The 20,287-nt window shown below is 39.3% G+C and overlaps 1 protein-coding gene across 6 annotated transcripts in view; it reads right to left on the reverse strand.

The window, feature by feature from the left end:
- PCED1B (PC-esterase domain containing 1B) overlaps window positions 1-20,287 on the reverse strand; it is a 422,128-nt gene that overhangs the window by 18,042 nt on the left and 383,799 nt on the right. For 3 of the 6 annotated variants that reach the window (XR_009702522.1, XM_061205156.1, XM_061205158.1), the window contains exon 3: window positions 7,216-7,384. The exons of the other annotated variants lie outside the window; for them this stretch is intronic. The gene's annotated coding sequence lies outside the window, so the exon portion shown is untranslated. The remainder of the gene's footprint in view (window positions 1-7,215; window positions 7,385-20,287) is intronic. 6 annotated transcript variants of the gene reach the window in all.

Raw genomic sequence — 20,287 nt, forward strand, 5'->3', positions numbered from 1 at the left:
GGGAGCCCTTATTTCGACTGGGGATGCCCAGCAGGGGTGGTCGGTTTTCCCTAGTCTGTTTTCAGCCACGTGGGTGCAGGTGCGGAGTAGGCAAGGATGGTATTTAGTCGGATTGGGGTTTTGCCTTTCAGTTTCTATTTATGTTAATGTGCCATTAGAAATTTATAATTTATTTTAAACCATGATTTATTTAAAAGCAAACTCACAGAAGCGAAATATAATTTAGTGAAAAAGTATTCTGAATATAAGGGCAGAAATGATGGTTCCTTTAATATTAACAACTTTTTAATAGTTCCAGCCACAGATTAATTTAGACTTATCTTTCTATGAGCCATTATCATTATAGTCACATTTTCTATTTTAAGGAACACTTATTTTTCTTATCTTCTTGGAACTGAGTGTTTCAAGCGGGCCAGAAATGAACCCACTAAATATTTACTTATAAATGCACTTATTTCAGCCAGCTGGTGTGTGTTTGTGTTCAGATCAATGCCTGGTTACCTTAAAAAGAGGACCAAATTTGGCAAATCACAAAAAATATGTGTTTTCTTTGCTTGTATGACTTGAAACAGTACGTATTTTTGATCTTTTCTCTTTAGAGCATTTGCATTTAGCACTTTCAAGCACATATGAATAATTTGTTTCTTTGGGGGCACAAAGTCTTCTCTGAGAGTGTATTAAGAATTTTGGCTTCCCTGGTGGCGCAATGGTTAAGAATCCACCTGCCAATGCAGGGGACACGGGTTCAAGCCCTGGTCTGGGAAGATCCCACATGCCGCAGAGCAGCTGAGCCCGTGCGCCACAACTACTGAGCCTGCGCTCCACAACTACTGAAACCTGTGGGCCTAGAGGCCGTGCTCCGCAATAAGAGAGGCCACCGCAACGAGAAGCCTGCGCACCGCAACGAAGAGTAGTCCCTGCTCGCCGCAGCTAGAGAAAGCCCACGCGCAGCAACGAAGACCCAACGCAGCCAAAAATAAATAAAAAATACATAAATAAAAAGAAAAAAAATTTAAAAAAAAAAAGAACTTTGAGACTGGATCAAAACTTCTCATGAGCTGAATTTAGTAACTGGACTCAATTCTGCACTAATTCGGTATATGCAAACTTCTGTGTTGTACAGGAGCAAGGCTAGAGTTGCTAGAGTTTGGGAGGTTACAGGCTGGCAAGAGCCCAGGTCGTGGTTTCACCAGGATGGATGGAATGAGAGGAACGGAATTTATTTATTTGTTTATTTATTTGTTTATTTATTAAATTTTTTTTAACATCTTTATTGGAGTATAATTGCTTTATAATGGTGTGCTAGTTTCTGCTGTATAACAAAGTGAATCAGCTATACGTATACATATATCCCATATCTCCTCCCTCTTGTGTCTCCCTCCCACCCTCCCTATCCCACCCCTCTAGGTGGTCACAAAGCACCGAGCTGATCTCCCTGTGCTATGCGGCTGCTTCCCACTAGCTATCTATTTGACATTTGGTAGTGTATATATGTCCATGCCACTCTCTCACTTCGTCCCAGCTTACCCTTCCCCCTCCCCGTGTCCTCAAGTCCATTCTCTACATCTGTGTCTTTATTACTGTCCTGCCCCTAGGTTCTTCAGAACCACTTTTTTTTTTCTTTTTTTTTTTTAAATTCCATATATATGTGTTAGCATACGGTATTTGTTTTTCTCTTTCTGACTTACTTCACTCTGTATGACCGACTCTAGGTCCATCCACCTCACAACAAATAACTCAATTTCAGAGGAACGGAATTTATAGAGACCTCATTCTGTCAGGATTGCTTTAACTTTTCTGCAAACTTTCTTAGAATTTTTATGTTTCATGTGACTTCTCTATTCTGCTCCAGTGTAGCTTCATGGTTCCGAGCACGGCCTATGCAGGCAGAAGAAATGAGTTCAGAGTCCGAAGTTTGTAACCTGTGAGCTGAGTGACTTTGGGAAAGTTACTTAAGCTCTCTGGTCCAATTCCACTTGTGGAGACTGAACAGGCCAAGTGCTAAGCAGAGTTCTTGGCACTTGGTCAATGTTCAATTTATTCTAGGAGTTAGTATACATACAACCATGCTTTAGTAATATAAAATAATTACTAAATTATCTTATTAATTTAGCAGTATAAAAATAGACTTTCAAAAAAAAAAAAAAAATAGACTTTCGATGGCTAACTACTGAGCTTGAACCAAGGACCAGGCCTCCTGAATCTTGGTCCCATAGTCCCAGAGCCACGGTTCATGAATTTCAGGAAAATCAGGAAAAATAAAAGTTTGTAAACCTTTTTCACAAAGAATAATTTAATACCCTAGGAGAATTGGGCCCTGAATTATTTAGCAATGTCCCTCACCTATAAATAATATTACGTTTTATTAGAAGACTCCAGACTACTGGCTTAGTTTTCTGATTCCAGTCTCTCTCTCTCTCTCTCTCTCTCACCATCTTAACCATTTGCAAGTGTGCAGTTCAGCACTGTTAAGTATATTCGCACTGTTGTGAAACAGACCACTTCATCTTACAAATCTGAAAAACTCTATCCATTAAACAATAACTCCCCTTTTGCTGCTCTCCACACCCCCTGGGAACCACCATTCTACTTTTCTGTCTCTGTGAATTTGGCTGCTATAGACACCTCACAAAAGTGGAATCACAAGTATTTGTCTTTTTGTGTCTGGCTCGTTTCACTTAATATAATGTCCCCAAGGTTAATCCATGTTGACGGAGGTGACAGGATTTCCTTCTTTTTTTCAGGCTGAATAACATTGAACATCCAGTTCTCTAAAATTCACCTGTTCACCATATCTGTAAGAACACAGCTTTGTCCAACCCCAGGCCAGTGCTCGAAGACACTCTTTTTGAGATGTTTTATGTTAAGGGTCAGTTGACTTAGCTATTTATTAGTGACAACAAATTTCCTATACACAATCCATGTTGGCATAAACTATGCAAACAAAGAACCTCCATCCTAGACCTGCAAAACGCTAGGAGCATCATTTTTCTCTCACCAAGAAAAGCTGGCAAAGAATCTCCCTTTACCTTTTACGTTCATGATCTGTGTTTGAAAAATTTCTCTTTAAAATGCCTTTTACTTCTCAACTTGTCATATTGGAGGGGGCTATTCACAACCCTGTCAGTTTTTAAAAATATGGATATTTTGGGAATGTAAGCTGATGCAGCCACTACGGAAAACAGTATGGAGGTTCCTTAAAAAACTAAAAATAGAGCTACCATATGATCCAGCAATCCCACTCCTGGGCATATATCTGGACAAAACTATAATTCAAAAAGATACAAGCACCCCAATGTTCATAGCAGCACTTTTCACAACAGCCAAGACATGGAAACAACCTAAGTGTCCATCGACAGATGAATGGATAAAGAAGATGTCGTACGTGTGTACAATGGAATACTAATCAGCCATAAAAAGAACGAAATAATGCCATTTGCAGCAACATGGATGGACCTAGAGATTATCATACTAAGTGAAGTAAGTCAGACAAAGACAAATATCATATATCATTTATATGTGGAATCTAAAATATGACACAAATGAACTTATCTATTAAATAGAAACAGATTCACAGACATAGAGAACAGACTTGTGGTTGCAGGGGGGAGGGAGGGAGGGGGAGGAATGGAGTGGGAGTTTGGGGTTAGCAGATGCAAACTATTATATATAAAATGGAAAAACAACAAGGTCCCACTGTATAGCACAGGGAGCTATATTCAATGTCCTGTGATAAACCATAATGGAAAAGAATATGAAAAAGAATGTATATGTATAACTGAATCCCTCTGCTGTACAGCAGAAATTATCACAACATTTAAAATCAACTATACTTCAATAAAATAAAACTGGGTGTATTTTTTTTTAAATACATGCTTTTAAGTGGCATTATACATTAATTCTAACAGTGGTAGCATTATTCTTTGCTGAAACCAAAATGCTAACCCTTCATCCATTTGCATGGGAGGATTATGGATGCAATAATTTCCTTTATTTTCAAAGCTATCTGAAACTTGGTCATACCACATTTATAGAGAAAAGTTCTAATATTTTAAACATTATTTACTGTAGAATTCCTGAACTTGAAGTTGTCTTGTCCTGGAAGGTAGAAATTGCTTAATATTTTTGATGCATGCTACTCTTCCTTTCTTTTTTTGTTAGGTAAATCTCACTGAGTGCTTCCAGAACCAGGCACAGTGCCTGACACCAGGGTACGAGGCTGAGTAAGATACAGTCTTTTTGTTCAAGAGTTCCCAGTCAGTCAGGGAGAAACACAGAAGCAGATGATTGTAATTCAATGTTGGAAATGCAGTTACAGCCTTATGTTAGGGCATCACTTCTATCACTGAAAAAGGATTTGAAAAATCTTACTGAAGATATGAATATGATTGAAAATAGCATTGTGAAAAGTGGCTTCTGGTCAGACCCTCTTCAGAAGGACATTTGCTTTATAAAGATAATGATTGCCCCAAATGGCATCATTTGTTTTATAGATCAAATGTGTATCACTATTCCATTCTACCAGTAAAATAGTAGGCTTTTAAATATTTTTCCAAATTATTATTTACAAAAATAATGTTACTGGTTATTTCTTATTGCCTTCCTTTCTTTCTCCTTTAGGACATTCCTTTCCTTAACACATTTTGTTGTTGAATCTCTGAAATACATTTAAAAAAATGAAGATGGAGAACTACAAATTACTTCCACTTCTCTGAATCTAGTGTTCACCAGTTTAATTAACCTATGACTGTAAATCTTTGAATCATATGTTGATATTCTATTTTCTTAGTCATGATTTCTAAGTGTTGCATAATTGTTGACTCAGTCACCTGATATACTGGTATCAGAACAAAAAACTTTGATTGTGTTTATGTTCCATATATGCTTTTATTCTTGGAGATGCATGCTAGTTAAATCACAGAGTAGTTTTAAAATACATGACAAAAATTCCTAAGAAGAAAGACATGTCTCTTTGTTGCTGGTTGAATAAACTCTGCAACTATGCAAAGATCCAATTTAAAATCAGTTCTAAACTAATGAGCCTGTTCCCCAAGCTTGTTCTTCTTCTCAGTAAGTGAAGCCAACATTTACTTAATTGCCCCACGACAGAAATTACAAGGTCATCTGTGATTCCTCCCTTGCCTTCATCCACCTGGAGTAGAGTAGATTCTACCTGCTGAACCACTCTTGGATAAGTCCCCTTCTCTCCCTACAGCCTTGACCTCAGCTCAGATCTGCAGTCCTGCTGTGGCTTCTTAATTTATCTTCCCAGGTATATTCTTTTCTTCCTCCACCCCATTCTCTGACCTGCAGTCTTTGTTCTTCCTAAGACGCAGATCATACAATTTCACTTCCCTTTCATAGGCTGAATTTAACCTGCTAAATCGTGTGAAAAATTTTCTGAAAATATCAAACCTTCTGCCTTTTCTTAATAGGCATGTTAGCCAAATACATAGCATTACCTCAGTGAGGCCTGCAGATCCCAAAGTGACAAGGCATCTGGGTTCCTTTAGATCACAAGAATAAATAATAACAAACACTTATCAAGTATACTATTCTGAGCACTTTAAGTGCTTTAATTTACAAAGTCAACAATAATAATTATTGCCATCATTTATTGGGAGTCTAATTTCCATCCAGACATTAGGTGTCCATTAGTTGTTACCTTTTAAACCACCATGCCGGGTTAGTGTTCCTGTCTCCAGGAGGAAGATGAAATGAGGGAAGGGATTTCTTAGGTCAGGGGTTGCCCCAGGCCAGTCAGCTAGGAAGTAGCAAGGTCCAGAGCCAGCCAACTCCCCCTGCCCCTGCTCTCTGCCCACCCTCAGTACCAGGCACCTCACCACTTACATGCCTATAGTCGTGCCACATCAAGAAAGGTGATGGAAATCCACAAACAATAAATGCTGGAGAGGGTGTGGAGAAAAGGGAACCCTCTTGCACTGTTGGTGGGAATGTAAATTGATACAACCACTATGGAGAACAGTATGGAGGTTCCTTAAAAAACTTAGAGCTACCATATGATCCTGCAATCCCATTCCTGGGCATATATCTGGAGAAAAACATGGTCTGAAAGGATACATGCACCCTAGTGTTCATTGCAGCACTGTTTACAATAGCCAGGACATGGAAGCAACCTAAATGTACATCGACAGAGGAATGGATAAAGAAGATGTGGCACATATATGCAATAGAATACTACTCAGCCATTAAAAAGAATGAAATAATGCCATTTGTGGCAACATGGATGGACCTAGAGATTGTCATACTGAGTGAAGTAAGTCAGAGAGAGAAAGAGAAATATTATGTGATATTGCTTATTTGCAGACTCTAAAAAGAAATGATATAAATGAACTTATTTACAAAACAGAAACAGACTCACAGACTTAGAGAACGAACTTATGGTTATGGGGGGGGAAGGGTTGGGGGGAAGGGATAGTTAGGGAGTTTGGGATTGACATGTATATGCTGCTATATTTAAAATGGATAACCAACAAGGACCTTCTGTACAGCACAGGGAACTCTGCTCTATATTATGTAACAACCTAAATAGGAAAAGAATTTGAAAAAGAATAGATGCATGTATACGTATAACTGAATCACTTTGCTGTACACCTAGAACTATCACAATATTGTTAATCAACTATACTCCAATATAAAATAAAAAGTTAAAAAAAAAAGAAAGGTGATGGAAATGGAAATTAAAATATTGTGGCCAAGTCAGGCAGACTGGTTTGACTCACAACTTCTGGGGAACAAAGCCTGGCGCTAAACTGACTTCCCCAAGTCCATCACCTAAAGTGTTACTGTTTGGGTTTCGGGGTTGTGTCTGGTGACAGCAGGCTCAGAAATCCTGGACATTTGGTGGAGTCACAGAATGTTAGCCCCCAGGCTGAAGGAGAAACTGTCTCTTGCAGAGCGTGATTAACCACAGACAAATTTTAGGAGGAAGTAGCCTAAGAAAAATCTGCAAACTTTGCCTGTCGTCTGCTGAGGCTGTCAAACAAAACTAGGTGAGGAGCTTCTTATTTCTTTAAGTGGGAAAGTCCTAAATAGAAAAAGCCCCCAAATGCTTTGTCTGAATAAGTTCTCTCGGTGGATGTCTTAAGAACAGGAGATGTATCATTGATGGCCAGGGGCCAGGACCCAGCTCACCAGCCTGAAGCAAGTCCTTTACCTTGGGGCCGAGTCTGCTGATGAGGAATGCATACTCACAGGGTCATGAAAAGGCGATTTCCTTATTGTCCTGTCCCATCAGAGCTTAGTCCAGAGGAGGAAGGAAGAGAGGTCGGGGGCATACCACACTATCACCCGTGCTCAGAGGAGAAGAGGGCCGTTGGGAGTTCCTCTTGGCCACCTGCCGATCTGCTGGGTCACCCTCGTCCTATCAGGAGAGAGATGGCACTTCCGTCAGAGGGCTTGGTGAGAGCAGCAGCCTCAGCCAGCTGGAGCGCATGGCCCTGTGGCCTCAGGCTGCTCGGGGGGAGATGGCTCAGGGCTTCCTCTTTCCTGGAGCTAATTACAGAGTCTCAACTCTTATCTGTGCTCCCAGATGAGCCCAGCTGCCGGCTGGCTCTCCCCACTTCATCTCAACCAATCCCACACACTTTTTCAAGCCAACACTGAGATTTCCTAATCATTTCTTTTACATCTGGGGACAAAGATTTAAACTAATTTAGTCCTCCGTCTGTCACTTTTGGGCTAAAGTCCCTTTTCTTGGTGGTTGTACCACGGGATGCCTCTTAGGACCTGAAAAGATTTTTTTCCCTGAAGGTCCTCAGCCAGAGACCACCAGGGTCACCTTGGGCTACACCTTCTCCTAATGAGCTTTTGGTACTCTGATTGTTTGCGGACATCCCATTCAATGCCCCTGCCAATCTGAGCAGTGAGACATTTTATCTGGATGCCAATGAAGCTGGCTCCAGTTCTTCTGGATGAGTCTATCAAAGTCCCTGGCCATTCAGACAGCCATCTATTTATGGAGGGGGACACTGGCTAAGCAGTCTATTCCCCAGAGGTGTGCTGAGATTTGGGGGTGCAGAGTGGAAGGCTGATGATTACACGCAGATCTGTTTCTTCACTTTCCTTTCCAACAGAACAGGTCCTTTAAAAACCTAGGATTTTTAAAATAATTAATTAATATAAAGAGAGAGTGCAGAAATACAGTTTTGCCTTGTCTCCGGTAGGCTGAAGGAATTACCAAGGAGAGAGGACTCAGAGTAAAACACACTAGTCCTGATGCCAACTATTGCTCATATTATGGTTCACATTTACTGAGCCCTGTTTGGGTCCCTCTTCCTGTCTCTGCTCCCTCCTCCCCTCCCTCCCTTTCCTTCATTTTCATAAAAAATAACTATTGGCTAAACGAATTGCTGGTTATAACAATCTACACATACCCTCAATTACAAGGAGATGAAATGATTAGGAAGGTAACTGAACTAGGGTATTCAGATTCTTCTACACTAAGAATCACTTAATATATAGCATTAATGCTAAACTAGGAGGAAATATTATGGCTCAACTGTGGAAATCAGCTTATTTGTGGACAATGAGGCATGTAAATGAGGAGGAGAATTAGAGCCACCAGAACCTTTACTTTTAGATGTCTGACCTGCCTGTCCTGGTCTGTAGGCAGTAGGGGATTAAGGAAACTAGTGAAAACTGGGACTAATCCAGAACCTAAGACACACTCCAGGAACACCCAGCTGCCTGAGAACAAGACCAGGAGTTGCAAGCTCCCGTGGCTGTAGGGATTAGACGTGAGATGGAAGAGGGTACAGGAACAGGGTCTGTTCGTTGTATGGACAATCATTTTGCATATTAAACATGTAGGAGTAGTCTTTGTTAACTCTAAGACTTGTATAGCTGGCCCTCTGTTTCCATAGGTTCCGTCTGCATCCGTGGATTCAACCAACTGGGAATTGAAAATATTAAAAAAAAAAAAAAATTCCTGAAAGTCCCAAAAAGTAAAACTTGAATTTGCCACGTGTTGGCAGCTATTTACATTGCATTTGCATTGTATCAGGTATTGTAAATAATCTAGAGTATTTAGAGTATACAAGAGGATGTGCATAGGTTATATGCAAATATATGCCATTTTATATGAGGGACTTGAGCATCCATGGACTTTGGTATCTTCTGGGGGTCCTGGAACCAATCGCCTGTGTGTACCAAGGGATGACTATACTATATTTAAAAAAAAAAAAAAAATTCTTAAACCTCTCATATCTCGTGTTTTGCCACTTCTGATAAATATTATATATGGGAACAGAGAAATACCTCTCTACCATAAGGATAAAACAGAAGTGAAAGTATAGTGGTAAATAAAAACTTAATACTCAGCCTCAGTGTTGGAGACATAAGGGAATAGTGGGGATTGTGGCAAACTGGAGAACACATGTACCATTTAAGTGGGCAGGAGCCACTCTGCTCTAGCAGATTGCTTCGTTAGAGAATATCACTCCAGTATCCAGTTTTTTTTACTTCTATCTAGACAGTGAGGGAGTCAAGTTAGAGCAAACATCTGGGAATGGGGAACCACATAGAATCCTATCAAATGGGAGCAGTGGGTAGAAGACAGGGAAGCAGTGAGGATTGCAGGAGCTACAGAAGGGCCAGAGAGAGACAGAATTCTGAAAACATTCTTGCCTTGGGAACACTTTCCCTTCTAGTTGTAGTAGAAACCAGTGACAGTTTCCCAGGCAGCATCCAGGCTGGCATAGCCTGAAAACTCATGTACTTCTGCAGTGCATAATTTCTTTTTTTTTTTTTTAATTTTTATGTATTTATTTATTTTTGGCTGTGTTGGGTCTTCGTTTCTGTGTGAGGGCTTTCTCTAGTTGCGGCAAGTGGGGGCCACTCTTCATCGCGGTGTGCGGGCCTCTCTTGTTGCAGAGCACAGGCTCCAGACGCGCAGGCTCAGTAGTTGTGGCTCACGGGCCTAGTTGCTCCGCGGCTTGTGGGATCTTCCCAGACCAGGGCTCGAACCCGTGTCCCCTGCATTGGCAGGCAGATTCTCAACCACTGCGCCACCAGGGAAGCCCCATAATTTCTTGATAGGCAAATTTTGGCACCACTTCTCAGAGTATAACCAACCCAAGAATGGAAGGTGAGATGGTGCTATTGGGTAGCAACTCCCTGTCATGGCAAATTTTAACCCTTCTGTGAAGTACAGAGCTCTTAATGAATTCTCATTTCTTTGTCTTTGTAGTTCATTGAAGTCAAGTTCTCAAAGCCTGACTGCCACATAAGAATCCTCTAGGCATTATTTTTATTTTATCTGTGGTGCTTAAATATAGATAATTGGATATTTGTAACACCAATATGCTGATATTGTAGTTGATCTAAATGGATTTTAATATTTCTTCACAGTTGGGCACAGCTCAGTGGCCTGTTTTCAGGTAGAGGCTCAGTTTTACTCAAAGATGAACTTAAAAATGTCTGCTTTTTTGGTTAAGGATTAATAATGGTAATAAAATACTGTTAGGGCAGTATGAATAACCATACTGTCTAGGACTTCAAAAAGCCTTCCAAATAACTTCAAACAAATCTCTACTTTGTTTTTAAGAACACTGGGGAAATAGAATTTAAATGAACAACTGTGCCTTTTAATCCACATCTCATGGGCCCTTTACTGTTTAACTGTCCTTATTATTTTTTCCACATACTCTCTAATAAGCCAAATTGAGATGGATTAGAGTTAGTGGTCTGACACAGCAGGGGAAAGCTATAGGCACATTGTATCCAGATATCAGCAAGGCACTTGGCAATGCCTATCATTATAACATTAAAAATAAGATGGAGAAGTACGTATGAACTAGATGACAGCACATTTTAGTGCATTGATAGTTAGTCATCTACATTCAACATATCATTCAACATTGATTTAGCAAATATTTACTGGAAATCTACTATGGACTAGGTACTGCTCTAGGTTCTATAAGGATAGGAGCGAATATGAATTTTTTTTTTTTGTAGAGAACATTGAGAAAAAAACAGAGGTTTTAAAGAAGGTATACACACACGCACACACACCTACACTATATGTATTAATACATATGTAATTTAAAAAATGGATCACTCAGGCCTTGAGTGGAGAATAGATTTCATCCTCACTAACAGTGGATATTGCAATACAAAAACAATTTTGAAATGTCATGGGTGAAACATGTTATATCATTATATACAATGATATATAAAATATATATTAATAGACTATTAAGTATAGAGTTCTCATACATGTTCCTCCCACCCCCAAAGATTCCCCTATTATTAAATTTTGCATTAGTGTGGTACATTTGCTACAACTGATGAACCAATATTGATATATTATTTTAACTAAAGTCCTTACTTTACATTAAGGTTCACGCTGTGTTGTATATTCTATGAGTTTGGACAAGTGTTTGTTTGCATCCATTATGTTTCATGGTGTCATGTATTATCATGTTTCACCATATCATGTATCCACCATTACAGTATCATACAGAATAGTTTCACTGTCCTATAAATTCTCTGTACTGTACCTACTCATCTTCCCCTCCCCCAGAAGCCTTAGCAACCGCTACTGTTTTTATTATTTCTATAATTTGCCTTTTCCAGAATGCCATATAGCTGTAATCATTCAGTATATAGCCTTTTCTATGTGGCTTCTTCCATTTAGCAATATGCATTTAAGGTTCATCCATGTCTTTTCATGGCTGGAAAACTCATTTTATTTTATCACTGAATACTATTCCATTTTATAAATGTACCACAGTTTCTTTATCCATTCACCTACTAAAGGACATCTTGGTTGTTTCCAAGTTCAGGAAAGTATGATAGAGCTGTTATAAACACTGAAATGCAGGGTTTCCTGTGGCCATAATTTTCAACTCACTTGGGTAAATACCAAGGAGTACAATTAATGGATTGTACAATAAGTCTAAGTTTAGCTTTGTAAGAAACTGTCTTCTGAAATGGTTGGACCATTTTGCATTCCCACCAGCAATGAATGAAAGTTCCTGTAGCTCCACATCCTCTCCAGCATTTGGTATTGTCATTGTTTTGGATTTTGGCCATTCTAACAGGTGTCTCATTTTTGTTTTAGTTTGTCATTCCCTAATGACATATGGTGTTGAGCATCTTTTCATATACTTATTTGCCATCTATAGCTTCTTTGTTAAGGTGTTAGATCTTTTGCCCATTTTTAAAGTTAGGTTGTTTGTTTTCTTATTGTTGAGTTTTGAGAATTCTTTGTACATTTTAGATATAAGTTCTTAATCAGATATGTGTTTTGTAAATATTTTCTCCTAGTCTATGGCTTGTCTTTTCATTCATTTAACAGTGTCTTTTGTAGAGCAGAAGTTTTTAATTTTAATGAAGTTCCACTTAATTTTTCTTTCATGGATTGCACTTTTGATGTTGAATCTAAAAACTCATTGCCAAACACAAGATTACCTAGATTTTCTCCTTTTATATCTTCTTAGAATTTTAGTTTTGCATTTTACATTTAGGTCTGTGATCCATTTTGAGTTAAGTTTTGTGAAAGGTGTAAGGTCTGTGTCAATTCTTTCTTTCCTTTTCTTTTTGCCTGTGGACGTCCAGTTTCTCCAGCACCATTTGTTGAAAAGATTATCCTTTCTCCACTGAATTGCCTTTGCTCCTTTGTCAAAGATGAGTTGATTAGATTTGTGTAGGTCTATTTCTGAGCTATTTATTTTGTGCCATTGATATATTTGTCTATTCTTTTGCTAATTCCACATCACTATAGCTTTAGAGTAAGAATTAAAGTCAGATAGTGGCAGTCCTCCAAATTTGTTCTTCTTCTTCAATATTGTGTTGGCTATTCTGGGTCTTCTGCTTCTCCACAAAAACTTCTTTTTTAAAAAATTTATTTTACTTATTTTTGGCTGCGTTGGGTCTTTGTTGCTGCGTGCAGGCTTCCTCTAGTTGCGGTGAGCGAAGGCTACTCTTTGTTGCGGTGCGCGGGCTTCTCACTGCGGTGGCTTCTCTTGTTATGGAGCACGGGGTCTAGGTGCACGGGCTTCAGTGGTTGTGGTGCATGGACTCAGTAGTCGTGGCTCGCAGGCTCTAGAGAGCAGGCTCAGTATTTGTTACGCACCGGCTTAGTTGCTCCGCGGCATGTGGGATCTTCCCAGACCAGGGATCGAACCCATGTCCCCTGCATTGGCAGGCGGATTCTTAACCACTGTGCCACCAGGGAAGGCCCTCCGTGTAAACTTTAGAATCAATTTGTCAATAGCCACAAAATAACTTACTGGTATTTTTATTAGAATTGAGTTAAATCTATAGATCCAATTGGAAAGAACTGATATCTTGACAATATTGACTCTTGTTATCCATGGAATACATCTCTATTTAGATATGATTTAGATCTTCTTTTATTTCTTTCATCGGAATTTTGTAATTTTCATCAGCTAGATCTTGTATATATTTTTGGAGCTTTTTCCTTAAGTATTTCTTTTTCTTTCTTTTGTAAATGGGGTTAATGTAGATGGTGTTGTGTTTTAAATTTCAAATTCCAATTGTTCGTTGCTGGTATATAAGAAAGCAATTACTTTGGTATCATTCATCTGTATCTTACAACCTGTCTACAATCATGTATCAGTTTCAGGAGGTTTTTTGTTCTTCCTTTGGGATTTTCTACACAAACAGTCATGTTATTTGTGAGCAAAGACAGTTTTATTTCTTTCTTCCCAAACTGTATACCTTTCACTTCTTCTTTTAATCTTATTTCATTAGTTAGGACTTCCAGTGCAGTGTTGGAAAGGAGAGGTGAGAGGGGGCATCATTGCTTTGTTCCTAATCTTAGGGAGAAAGTATCTAGTTTCTATTAAGTATGAAGTTAGATGTAGGTATTTTGTAGACATTCTTTATCAGGTTGAGGAAGTTACCCTCTGTTCCTAGTCTGCTAAGGTTTCTTTTGTTTGTTTGAATTATGAATGGGTATTGGATTTTTTCAAATGCTTTTTCTACATTTATGGATATACTCATATGATCACCTTTAGTCTGTTGATGTGATGAATTACATTAATTGATTCTCAAATGTTGAATCAGCCTCATGTACCTGGAATAAATCCTACTTCATCATGGTGTATAATTTTTTTTATACATTGTTGGATTTGATTTGTTAATATTTTGTTGAGAATTTTCACATCTATGTTTATGAGAGACATTGGCTTGTTTTCCTTTCTTTAATGTTTTTGTTTGGTTTTGCTGTTAGGGTAATGCTGGACTCACAGAATGAGTTAGGAAGTATTCCCTCAGCTTCTATTTCTGGAAGAGATTGTAGAGAATTAGTATCATTTCTTCCTTAAATGTATGGTAGAATTCACCAGTGAATCCATCTGGGCCTGGTACTTTCTGTTTTGTAATATTATTAATTACTAATTCAATTTCCATAATAGATATAGGCTTTTCAGATTGTCTATTTCTCCTAGGTATGAGTTTTTGTAGATTGTGTTTTTCAAAGAAATGGTCCATTTCAGCCAAGTTATCATATTTGTGGGGATAGAGTTGTTGATAACATTCCTTTATTATTCTTTTAATATCTGTGGGATCAGTAGTAATAACCCTTCTATCATTTCTGATATTAGCAATTTGTCTTCTCTCTTTTTTTTGTATACATTATATTTTAATGTGCAATTTTTATCATAAATGAAAGCAGATATGTTTTCATATACTTTTTTTTTTTTTTCTGCACCATACAGCATGAGGGATCTTAGAGTCCAGACCAGGGATTGAACCCATGCCCCCTGCAGTGGAAGCACAGAGTCTTCACCGCTGGACCGTTGAGAAGTCCCCATACAGCCAGTTTTATTTCTTTTATAAACCACAGAATTTATGTACTTTGCCTGTTTTTCTATTTTATCTAAGGCTTATGATATATGAAATGTTTACCTTTTGCTCTGTCACACATGCTGCAAATGTTTTTATTCCAGCTTATTACTTTCCTCTAAATTTTGTGTTCATATTTTTCATACATAAGCTTTAGATAAAGTCTTTCAGTATTTTAAATATTGTTTCTTCCTTTGCTATTGTGCTAAATAATACCTAACATTCACTAAGTGTTTACTGTGCATCGGGCATTATATAAAGTATATAATACTTTATATACTTTATAGAGTATAGATATATAGATATATAATTATATATAATATATATAACATAGTTATCTATAGCATATAGATAAGTATATATTATCTAGGTTAAACCTCCAAGAATCCTTGTGGTAGGTATTATTATCTCCATCTTAAGGATGAGGAAACTGAGGCACAAGACAGTGAGTCTCTAGTTGCAGGTGAGCACAGAGCCAGGATTTGAAGCTAGGCACTCTAATACCAGACACTCAGCCCCTAAGCTTTACTGCCTCCCAGAGAAGTGCTGCCACTTGAAGATGGTATGATTTATCAATATTTTTTAATGGTCTACATATTTTTTAAAAAGGACACTCATAAACACTCTACTTTTAAAATGTCAAGATTTTCAAATTTTATAACATAGAGCTATATGTCATAGCCCTTGCAAATTTAAAAGAATTCATTTATTTTGTAATTGGAATTGATGCATTATGTACTTTGATCTTATGGAAAACTGGACTGATAGAATATTGGAAGATGTGGGAGAAATTACGAGACAAGGAAAGCTAAGCAATTTTTAAGAAAAGGCAATTATTAACTGTAGGGAAAAAGCAAATGATAAAGAGAAACCTCATGATTATAGTACACACAACATTAAGTTGTGAATGCTATTTGCATGGACATAATAAAGTGAAAAATGAATGTTTAACTACACAAAACTAATGAACGAAAGGTGAGGAAGTGGAAAATGGAGAAAGTGGAACAGACAACTCTAGTTTTGGGGAGTCGCTATTTCTAAACAAATTTACAACAATCAGAGGAAGAAGAAGGATTGGTAGAGCAAAAAAGGAATAGCCTTACAAGCATCAATTATTAGATGGAGTTGAGGGTAAACATAATAAATATGGAGAGAGATTGTTTCATTTTCTCATGATCTCCATTTTCTCCCTTGAGACATAGCTCCAACTTTTAGAAATATTCCTAAGACTATTACAAAAAGATTAAAACAGGTTTTCCTCTCATTCAAGAACACGTCTTCACTTAACAAGTTAAATACATAATGCTAACAAATAATTCACAATACTCCAATGAAGACAATAACTTTAAATAGAATTACAAAACAGAATAAACGGACAGTGTTATTTTTCAAGAGAACAATTTCGTTTACTATCAAATTTTGCCACATTGTACCTTTCTCTGCCTCATTAAAACCCTGGCCATATATCTGCTGCTTTCCCATCCAAGGACAGTCTGATCTTTAAATAGCATGTGGAACTCCTACCAGAGTGACCTTTCTTTTTGGCAGGTCATCTGACAATATTAGCTAGAGTACTTTGTTCCCAGACGAGCAGGAGACCTTAATATTCGGAGAAGCTTTATTGTTGAAACAGTCTCAGCCGACTGCCAAAAATGACTGACTTCCTTTGCTCTGAAGAAGTTTCTCTTGTGTTTGCAATAAGTAGATATCAAAGGGACATTTATGGGTCTAAACTAGTTCCAGTGCTTGTAAAGAGGGCCACCCCGAGACGAGGCAGGCAGTTGGGAGACAGATCTGTTTCAGGGGCATGAGAGGAAGTTTTCTGAAGGATGCTGGCAGCAAAGGGCGGGCAGCCAGTACTGCATGGAGGTCTTAACACAACACGACCAAGTGTCCCTACAGGTGACAGAGTATAGCAATAGCATATCAGGAGCATATGATATTCAATCCCAAGGTAGGAAGGCAGGAAACCAGAAATGCAGCTTAGTGAAGGTAAGAGCAAGGCAAGTCCCCAGCCCCAGAGAGAAAGAGCAATGAAATGGGTTAAAAACAACAACTCAGGAAAACAAGTGCAATTATCACAGTTGGGTCCCAAATGGCAGACTCTGAAATAAATTCGTAAATGCAATCAGCAAACGAGGTTAGAATCTTGGAAACTATCCAGCTGCTTCATATGATTTACAGGATTGGAGAAGTGTGTTGATCCTCATACGGAAATTTATGTCACAAGGTGAAAACACAATTCTAACTTCCCAGTGAACCATGATTTAAGCTACACAGGGCTGAGTGTGCGGAAGTATGTCTTTGTCTCTAAGGGACATAATAAGAAATGCTTGCAATTTATGAAAGTCACCGATAATTTTTAATCTTTTTGTTTTGGAGGTCAGCCAAAATTCCAAATCTTTTACACTAACCATTGCAGTAATCCAGGTGAGTGAAGGCGGTGGTGATGGAGGGAACGGGGACGAGGTGATGGACTGAACAGCGACTGGAGGGGAGTGGGGGATGGGAGAGAATCACGAGCCGAGAAGTATTGTACAGAATGCTTCCTTTGTGTTAGAAGATAAACTGAGGCATATTAAAACTTTTTAGTTTCTTTGAGCAAAAATCAATTGGAATGGAGCAGCGCCAGATCAGAAGTTGTCAGGAGCCCTCCACCAACAGGAACTCTGGGAGAGGCTTTATAGAAAGAAGGTGGAAGCAAAGCAAGGAATTATTGGTTGGCTATAGCTTAAAGCCTCGTTGGCTGTTTGTGATTGGTTGTCCTTAGGTTTGCATTTCGATTTGGGTTTGCTTACGTAGGCTGCCATGGCATTAGTGCCACCTGTCTTTTTTTTTTTTTAATAAATTTATTTATCTTATTTATTTATTATTTTTGGCTGTGTTGGGTCTTCGTTGTTGTGCACGGGCTTTCTCTAGTTGTGGTGAGCAGGGGCTACTCTTTGTTGCGGTGCACGGGCTTCTCATTGCAGTGGCTTCTCTTGTTGTGGAGCACGGGCTCTAGGCACGCGGGCTTCAGTAGTTGTGGCACGCAGGCTCGGTAGTTGTGGCTTGCAGGCCCTAGAGCGCAGGCTCAGTAGTTGTGGCGCACGGGCTTAGCTGCTCTGCGGCACGTGGGATCTTTCCAGACCAGGGCTCGAACCGTGTCCCCTGCATTGGCAGGCGGATTCTTAACCACTGCGCCACCAGGGAAACCCGGTGCCACCCGTCTTAATGGTCTCCTTGTTGAGTTAACTTAACACTGGTTTCTGGATTGGCTCGGACAACTGAGTGGACAGGGGTGCCAGCACAGAGTAGGCACAGTCTGATGTCTGGAGTCAAAACCTGACTCCAGTTTTTATGCTCTGTGTGAACTTGAGCCAATTACTTAACCTCTCTCAGCCTTTATCTGTAAAAACAAGAAAAATTCTACTTACAAAGTTGTTGTGAGAGCTAAATGAGAGTTCATACCACTAACTTGACACATATACTGATAGTCTATTAATTGCTAAACCCTGAATTCAAAGTCCAGCATGCTGGGAGAGACATGCAAAAACAATCAACACACTACAAAGGGGCAAGTGATAAGCGCAAAAATATCAGCCTCCCTGAAGTGTTCGAGGAGCCCAGAATCAGGTGCTCTGCTTACAGATGTGGGGAGAGGGGAATGGGTATTTGAGCCAGGCTTGAATGAATACGTTTCCACTAAAATGCATCTTCCCTGTGACCTTGGACAAATTAATCTCCGAGAGCCTTTGTTTCCTCAGTTAGGGATAATAATAGTAACCATCCCAAGGAGTGATTGTGAGGGTTAAGGGAAATAATCCCTGAAGAATGCCCAGTACAGTGCCTAGTACATACCGAGTACTCCATCAACGTTGGCTATTTTGATTAACATTATTACTATGGAGAACTCTGGGACTAAAGAGCTCTGATGAACTCAATGACATATCAAGGTCACAGCTAGTTAATAGCAGAGACTAGACTAGGATCCAGGCGACAATTTTATGCTCAAAATAAAAGTAGAGCTCTGGACTCATCCATCCTACTTTTCCTACTGGAGATTCTAAAGAGATTGTTGGATCTTTTTGTGTAACATGGAAACTTAGCAACTTTTCCCAAATGAAGTTCTGAATGAAATCATTTAACATTTGAATGAGCTCATATGTAAAAGGATTAACCACTCTGACAGGTACTAAGTCTGCAGTACATATAAATTTACTTTTTCTTACTGGACATCTTGGTTTTGCTTTTTTTTTTTTCCAGGTTACATATTTCTCTTATTTCAACCCTCTAACCCCGTTCTCTGAAGCCTATTTGATTTTCATATCAAAGGAAAATGAAAGCAAAAGGGATAGGTTCTACTTGTAATCAACATCCGTTTACTCTCTATTGTGGTTCAGAAGCTCTTTGCTAGCACTATGGAAGGAGACAAAGAATAGAAAAGATAGCCTCCATCTTTGAGACAGTTGCCGTTTTGTTTAAATAAACCGATCTACATGCAAAGAGAAAACAATAATTCTACGATAATGTATAGATATTCCATGGTCATATGGGGTAGGTTGGATATGTTCACACAGAGGAGACAAAGTCAATTGGTGTATTGGGCGGGAGCTAATGAGGATGTATGGAGAGAAAAGAATCATCTCTTTGACCAGTGCTATGCTGGGTGTTCCGTATAGTATCTGGATAATTCTGAGCTCTAAAAATGGTAAAGACTGGCAAAGAGAAAGGCAGGCAGTGATTTTCATTAAGATCACCTGGTACTGGGCTTCCCTGGTGGCGCAGTGGTTGAGAATCTGCCTGCCAGTGCAGGGGACACGGGTTCGAGCCCTGGTCTGGGAAGATCCCACATGCCGCGGAGCAACTGGGCCCGTGAGCCACAACTACTGAGCCTGCGCGTCTGGAGCCTGTGCTCCGCAACAAGAGAGGCCGCGATAGTGAGAGGCCCGCGCACCGCGATGAAGAGTGGCCCCCGCTTGCCGCAACTAGAGAAAGCCCTCGCACAGAAACGAAGACCCAACACAGCCAGAAATTAATCAATTAATTAATTAATTTTAAAAGAAATAGGAAAAAAAAAAAAGATCACCTGGTACTAAACAAACAAACAAAGGAACCTGCACCCAGCTCCCACCCTCAGAGATTCTGTTTCCGTTTCCGGGGCCGGGAGCCCAGGTCTCCACACTTTATGAAAGCTCCCAGGTGATTCTAAAGTGCAACAAAGGCTGAGAACCTCCACGTTGGGGCAAAGACCAGATGACAAATATTGGCAAGTCTGTGTAGAGGACTAATGCATATGAAAGGGTTTCCTAAATAACACACTACTGTGTGAATAAAGACTTACCATTGTTTTTCTGTGTGGAGTTTGTACCTAGAGATCCCCTCAAATGACGTTGAACGAGTGCACTTCAAGTGCGGTGCTTATGCACTTCAAGCAGGATTCTGAGCACATTGTATTGAAGCGGGTGTGTGG

The sequence above is a fragment of the Eubalaena glacialis genome, chromosome 11 (assembly GCF_028564815.1).
Source record: "Eubalaena glacialis isolate mEubGla1 chromosome 11, mEubGla1.1.hap2.+ XY, whole genome shotgun sequence".
Lineage (NCBI taxonomy): Eukaryota > Metazoa > Chordata > Mammalia > Artiodactyla > Balaenidae > Eubalaena > Eubalaena glacialis.